The sequence below is a fragment of the Amblyomma mixtum genome, chromosome 2 (genome assembly GCF_055824585.1).
Source record: "Amblyomma mixtum isolate Tamu chromosome 2, ASM5582458v1, whole genome shotgun sequence".
Classification (NCBI taxonomy): domain Eukaryota; kingdom Metazoa; phylum Arthropoda; class Arachnida; order Ixodida; family Ixodidae; genus Amblyomma; species Amblyomma mixtum.
Window position 1 is genome coordinate 193074440 of NC_143013.1, and position 7681 is coordinate 193082120.

Sequence of the window (7681 nt, forward strand, 5' to 3'; positions counted from 1 at the left end):
CTACATGTGCTTCTGAGGCAGTCAGAATCGTTGACAGGAATTAGCGGTTGATTTTCTCTAGATTTAAAGTTTGTAATTAATGAGGTTTTAGTTAATGAAGATTGAATGTTGATGAGGAGACGGCAAGCTACAACGAACGCGGAAAAAAGGATGACACCGTTATGTAACGCCAATGGAAAAAACGGAACCATGCGGCCGGGCAATCCAGTTGCTTGGAGTGAGCTCCATGCGCGCGAAAACAGCGACGCGACGAGGCAAGGGCCGCGGTGATTCGCTCAGTTGATTTGCAAGCAGACCTTAACTAAGCAAGGCGGCAGGCGGCATGCATCAGTGAATTTCACCAGCGGTTATATTGTTCCGTCGTATACTGTCCTTCTTCCATCGATGTTCTGTGAAAGCGGGGAACAATATGCTTTCCCTCAGCGCCTGCGGATCTGCAGAGCGTCACTCGTTTCCTGAGTTTTCGTACGTAGAGTCTACCCCTTCAGAGAGATCATGACTGGCCGTCCGTGGGAGGTCGTTTCGTTTTTCTTCTCGTTGGCGTATCATGGACTCTTAGGACTGTCACCTCGCGGGCTATATATTGTGGCCCGCCAGGAGATTGGTCGTCCAGAGGGGCTGCTAATTTTATCGTAGGCGTATCGTGGCGTCTTGATCGGCGTCTCATGGGAACCCGCTGCCCGTGTTCCTAGCGTGAGTTTTCCTCCAACTTTAATTGTTCACACTGCTTGTCTCGTTGCGCTTTATTACCCTTGGTTCTTGGATCTGCGCTCTTTCCTCCCCTCAGGTTCTTCCTTTCTCTCCGGCGCGACGCCTTTGACGCGTCAGTCGAGCCCCTGATCCGCATCCTCGCAGTTCGAGATTTTTACCAGCTTGATCAAGTATGGAGTGGCTATCCATCGTTTTATCGCGAGACCGCGCGCCGTTAAGCTTCCGTGCAGGCTCTACAGCTGGTGAAAGGATACAAGTTCCATGCAGTCGCAGTTCTCATTCCAGAAGCATCTCTGCCTGCAGTGCGCTGGCTCTTACTCCGCTGCAAATATTGTTAGTCCTCCGGTACCAGTGGCTAGACTGGCCTCTCCTGTTATTTAATTTTGCGGATATGCCTCGTAGGCAGGGCAAAAGAAATACTTCGACTACAGCGGCCGTGCAGGCAGCAGCGGCGACGACCAAGTCCGCGCTCTAGCAGGTGCGACGATCGTTCACTCAATCGTGCTGGAGGTGTGTATCATTGCATGCCAATGCGTTTCGGCTTATTAAAGACGCCCGTTAACTTTAACTTCGATTTGCCTGCACGAGTGGAAGCTGTGCGAGTGAACATATCCACCGCAGGGGATTCTGAACGATTACAGCGGAAGCTAAGCAGCACTGCGGGTTCCGCGCGCGTACCCGGCTCGCCACACATAGCTTACCTCGTTCCCGCTCGTATACCTCTGTAATGCATTGTTCGGCCTCGGCTACTGACACGCAGACTGTTTTCTGTATTTAATATTTTCGTTTAGCTTCTTCTACGTCTGCGCTAGAATATCTTGCGTGAGTGTCCGATGCTGACTGTAGAAACAGGTGGCACATTTAGTGCGAGAGCACTACTGCATGAGGTCCAACCCGGCTCACAGTTCCAGGCGAAGCTTAACCTCCAGTTGCCCTTGAAGCTTGCACAGCAACTTACCCAGTCAAGCCATTAAGATCTTTGCAGCGGGCGAGGAGGATGCTGAATCGCCTCGTGACTGGACTGTTCCAAACCGGTTCCGCTGCCGTTTCCACCGTGCTAACGCCAAGAGCACTCAACAGTCCTGCGAGCAGTGCGGTGACGCCTAGGGGTTCAGTCGTTCCAAACGCTTAAATTGGTTAATGATGAGATAGTATAGCAGTATGTAGAGAAATTAAATAAGGTTGGCCCATTGCCAAAATTTGGCTCGGACCACCTCCGAAAAGCGACCACGCCCAAATTGAACCAAAATTGATATCCAGAAGGAATGGCCCACGCCAAGTGCGATGGTCACCTCAAAAGTGACCTATGCCCACTCCCCAATTTTAGCCCTCGCCATCGCTGAAAATTTATTTTTTATTTATTTATTTTTATTTACAAATACTGCAGGCCCTTCTCGGGCCCTTGCAGGAGTGGATACAAAAGAGACAATACAGGGGAACAAGTTAGGTACATATATAATGCAAAATAAGAATTCATCATCATAGCGGCATCGTGGTGGTAATGATGCCAATTAAGGGAAAAGAAAATAGCGGGTTCAGTACGGAAACAAATATAGTTACAAAAATACGAAACGAAAGTCAGCATCATAGCTTTATCACGGTGGCATTACTGATGAATCAATGCTATTGACATGCTCTATTGTCACCCACACTTCGCGCACGTTTAAGTGGGAAGCTCCCAGACACCCTTAGAGCGTGTGGGGGTAGCGGTCTCGGACTCGGAGGAGCTGCCCTCGACTCAGCGTGGCAATCTCAGCGGAGACCAGCTACCAAGTGACAAGAGGTTTTTGGGCGTTCGGTGCCCAGCTTTCGCTGGCCGCAAGCCAGAGAATGGGTCGAAGCCAGAGGTTTACAAAACAAAACAAAGTTTATGCAGCAAAGATACGATACAGAGGGTTACACAATCACTAGTACAAGCTCATACAAAGTGATTAATAAACGATGCAACTTGTGCAAAGTTAAATTAGAGAGAGAATACAATACAGAGGCAATATTGCACCTAAAGTGCACTAACGCAAGAGAGAGAGGTAAACAAACAAAACACAATTTGTTCACCGGGCACTGCGGCAGTCCGACGACCAGAGTTCCATGACGATGCCGTCCCGCAGACTGGCGACCGTTGCCTCGTTGGTCCGATGCTGGCCGAGTGGTGTTTTCCCGGGAGTCGAACGGGCGCGCTTCGATGAAGCTTAAACGGCGGTCCGGACGCGTGTTTATTTTTCAGCGCAAGCCCAGCCAGGCCACTGCTCATTGGCTCGCTGTACTGTGTACGTCACTTCCGCTCCGATTAGTACGCAAGCATTAAAAGTAAATAGCTGTTCTACAAAACTATTTGTACAAACGTTTCTTATGCATACAAAATATAATAAATCTTTGAGAAACTAGATTTCAACGTTTAGTTTGGTCACGTGACAAGGCGCACACGAGCAGACGACGTGATCACGTGATATGACGTCACTTTTGTCAACAGTCAAAATGGCCGCTCGGTGTTTTCGGGCAGTTGTAAGCAAGTAGTTCCAAGGCTAGTGCAAGCCGCCTAGGATCACCACGGACAGCGACGAGTAACAGCTGCTCACCTTGGAGAAAGGAGGCTGCTCATAGTGAATTTCCTGTGCGTGCATAAGCTACACAGCACAGTGACAGTGTCCGAGAAGTGAAAGTGATTGCGGTCGGAGCTAGTGCTTCTCCGCCGAGGCAGAGAAGTGCGCACGTGCGAAGGCTCACTACGCACGCAGTGTTTTCCGAATGCTGAAATGAACTTGGCGTTCTGCAGCTAGTCGTACTGGTTGCAGTGATTGCGACCGAAGCGAGCGTTGTTATACGATGTTGCGCTTCGTGTAGGTACTGTGCTTCGAAACTGCTGTGTGTGCGACGTGACACGATCTTGGCTGCGCGGCCGTCGAACTGTTTTCCGCGACAACAGCGTCGCCATTCTCGGCGTGTTGCTGGTTCATACAGTACATTTTGTGATTATGGATGCTCGGGTTACGACGTGCGAAAACATCGGTGTGTAGTGCAGTGGTCACTTGTGGAGCGTCGTTTTTTTTTTATTTCCTGCCTGCTGTGTGGACCTGTGTCTGCAAAAATATTTGCATGAAGAATTGGTGACAACACAAACTTCTCTGCATGATGGTGGGCTGAGCCAGAGGAGTAGTTCTCGGTTTAGGTTGTGACATGGTGCACTCCGTTTAAAAAGTGCTATAGCATTGTGGGCTGCGGAGAGGCATCTGTGAGTCTATAATGTAAGCTTGCGACTCTGTTCTTTATTGTTAAGCAGCTTAATTTATTTTGTGCAATGAGTAATCTGAGCCAGGATGTGAGTCGCCGAGCACTGACAATGCTTTTGACACCAGAAAAAGAAGTGCTTTGGCATCCAGAAAGTGTTTGAGCAGGAGGAGTCGCTGGGCCTGGCAGTTCATGGGTTAACACAAAACTCTCTGCACACAGTGCGACAAGCAGTATGATGGCAATTACAGTGTGTAAAAAAAGCATATGATTCAGGCTGTGCTTGACTTATCTACTCAAATTCAAGAAGTCTTAACAGTCTTTGCACTCTGCACAATTATGCGACAAAGAGCTGTATTTATTTTCACTCTGTCCACTGTGTTATGAGCGAGTTTCCATGTTATTGAGGTGTGAGTGCATTGAAAAAGTTTTGCCCCCAGAAATACTGTCCATAATTTGAATCCATAATGGGGTCTGTATTAACGAGGCATGACCGTATAAATGAAATTAGTTATTTTTAGTCCTGATGATGACACAAGTTATTCAGCTGTGTTATTTGCCTAGACGACTTATGAAGTAAATTTGCCATTGCAAATTATGAAAGCTGATTAAAGTATGGCACAGCAGTTTCGTGGTTGTAGAATAACAACTGGCTTTACCTGACACCACTCTGAAACAGCAGATAGGAAAACAAGGCCTGTGGAGCTAGTGAAACTACAAGGAACAAAGACGACAGGAAAGAACATCACCACCACAGCACCCAGTAGCCATTCTTGTCCTGTCATTCTCATCCTTAGTACATCGTCGACATGCCGTCTTTCCAGCAGTTCACCCGACAGCACACTTAAGCCCTGTGAAACTTGGAGAATGCAACAGCTGGACAGGACACAGTGTGCACATATATCTTGTGCATGCCATGAAGATAGCCTCCTGTCTCATCATAGCTTCGCCCCTGTATGTGTCTTGCCAATCATCACCCAACACCTATGACCCAATTTGTGCCGTTGGCATGTGCGCCCAATTGTAAACATAATTTATACTCTTGTGGTGCTATAATGTTGTGGCCAATTAAGTTGTTTCATCCAAATTGGCAAGGCTTTAGAAAGCATTCCTGCGATAGCCAACTTTCTCTCATTCTCCCTCAATGGCAACATCCCCCTTAATGCTTTTTTTTCTGGGCTTTGAAAGAGCGTGTAATAAAATCTCTCATTTATATAAAATAGGCGTAATTTCTCATGCTATAACTTGAATCCAGTTGCTATAAACTGATTCCAAGCTTTAACAGCCAGCCGTCGACAGAATTCCCATACTAATTCTTACGCGTCCTGCTTTTTTCCTGCAATCTCGGGCGTCCCCAAGGCATTGCCCTTGGGCCCGAGGTTTTATTAAATACAATATGAGCTTCCTTTCAGTGTTTCCTAACATGCCTTCATTGACGACTATGGAGTCTGCCCTCTGCAATCAATAACAGTATTTCAGTTCTCAGAACACTATTTCGGATGCTCTCGACTAGCCTGTTTGCTAATGTTGTTAAGAATGCACTAACGTTTTTTTTACTTTCAGGATAACTACATCTTGCCTACTTAAGGCCTTACTGAGAAAGGCATATTCACTGCATACTGAAAAAAAAAATTGGTTTCTGAGGAAAGGAAATGACGTAGTAACTGTCACATATCTCGGTAGATACCCGAACTGGCTGACAATGTAACATGGTCTCACCTTACAATCTTTCATCATCATCATTTATTGGCCCTTAAAGACCCCTGGAGGGGTATTACATAAGGAGGGGGGGGGGCAAACATCGAAACAAGTAATGACATTATTAGGTCAAAAAAAATACAGTGAAACAGTGATAAAAAAGTATACAGTGAAACATTCGTTGCTTGGGGAAGAGACAAAAAGAAATACACGTTTATAAATCAGGCAGACAGGTGCAGTAGTAGATCAAACAATCATAACATAAAAATAAAATGCAAAGGCAACAGTTACCCACATTGGGATTTCAAGTGAAATGACAGCAATTAGCGAAATTTAAGAGCATCGCGTTCAGTGACAATACATTCGGGTAGTGAATTCCATTCTTCAATGGCAAGACGCAGAAATGACTTGTTAAATGCGTTTGAGGAGCCATGGAGTCTTAGGATGCTCATGGAGTTGAAAAGACGGCGTGATGTTCGGAGGGGAGGGAGCAGAAGGGAGTGTCGAAGTGAGGGAAAACAATAGTACAATTTATGCAATAATGATAAACGGGCAATTTTACGCCTATGTGCGAGAGGCTCGATGTCGGCAGATGATTTTATTTTGGTAATGCTAGAACGGGTGTCATAGTTGGAGGAAATAAAGCGGGCTGCACGGTTTTGGACGGCTTCTAGGCTGGCTATTAAGTAGGCTTGATGTGGGTTCCATATTGGGGATGCAAATTCAAGTTTGCTACGGATGAAAGTTTTGTAGGCTAGGCTGCGAATGGAAGAAGGGGAGAAACTGAGGTGACGTCTGATAAAGCCGAGTGTTTTCGATGCATCAGCAGCAATCTTCGTGATGTGCTCGGACCAAGTGAGGTTGCTCGTGATATGGATTCCAAGATACCAGTATGATTCGGCTTTAGTGAGGATGGTTGAACTGAGTGAATACGTGTAGTCGATATTAGTGCGCTTGCGTAATACCTGCATGTATTTGCATTTTGTTACATTGAGCGTCATTAGCCATGTGGAACACCGGCTTTCAATCCTGTTTAGGTCGCTTTGGAGCAATTCCTGATACAACTACCTTATACAACTTATACAACTACCCACAGCCCAGGATATTTACACCATAGCATGTCCTTATCACCGTCTTCCATGTTACTTGCATTCAAAACTCCTGTGCGGCATCAGCAGAATATTGTTATGCCATATGGCATAAATTTAATTCTTCGCAGATCCTGGGATGAATTCAGAACTGAGCTGCTTGTTTTATTCTCTCAGACTATTGTAGAAGCTCCAGCGTCACAACACTAAAGATGAATCTTCTAATTTCTTCGTCTCATGTAGAAACTGCAGGTTTTTTTTGCTCTTTACTGTCACATAACCAACTAATGTTTTCCTGCTCATGGTTCCTTCTGCACTAGCTGTACAAGCACTGTCCCTTCCTTAGCTTATGCCATTGCATTTCAATATTCAATTTTGTTTTTGCCACGAAAGGCTAGAATGGTCTTCCATCTCGCAAAGATATGCTTGCTAACCTCTTGTCCTTCGAACTGGTCACTGTAGAAATCCATGCAGTTAATGACAATGCAAGTCCAATATTTTTTAGGAATCCCCCAGTGTGGAGAACGTTTGTAATAAGGGAGTAATTCATTATCACCCACCCAAGCGTAGCCATACGGCTACAAAAGAAAGCTACTCAGGTTCCACAGAAACTTTGTAGTTAGAGGAAAAGTTACCCTAGTCTGGGGTTCGAACCCGGGACTGCTGCCTCACCAGGGCAGTTGCCCTACCAAGTGCGCGAACCGGGATGGCTAGCATATGATGGGGCGAGCTCGAAATGGGAGCGGTGTTGGTCCAATATTTTAGGCGAATCCCTCAAGGTTGAAACGATTTCTAATAAGGCAGTCATTCCTCATTGGCATCCACCCAAGCACGGCCATACGGCTACAAAAAGAGCTACAAAGCTTTTCTTTGCAGCTGTACGGCTGCGCTTGGATGCTAATGAGTAATTATTCCCTTATCAGTACATTGCGAACTCATCAAGCTCCTACTTGCCTCAC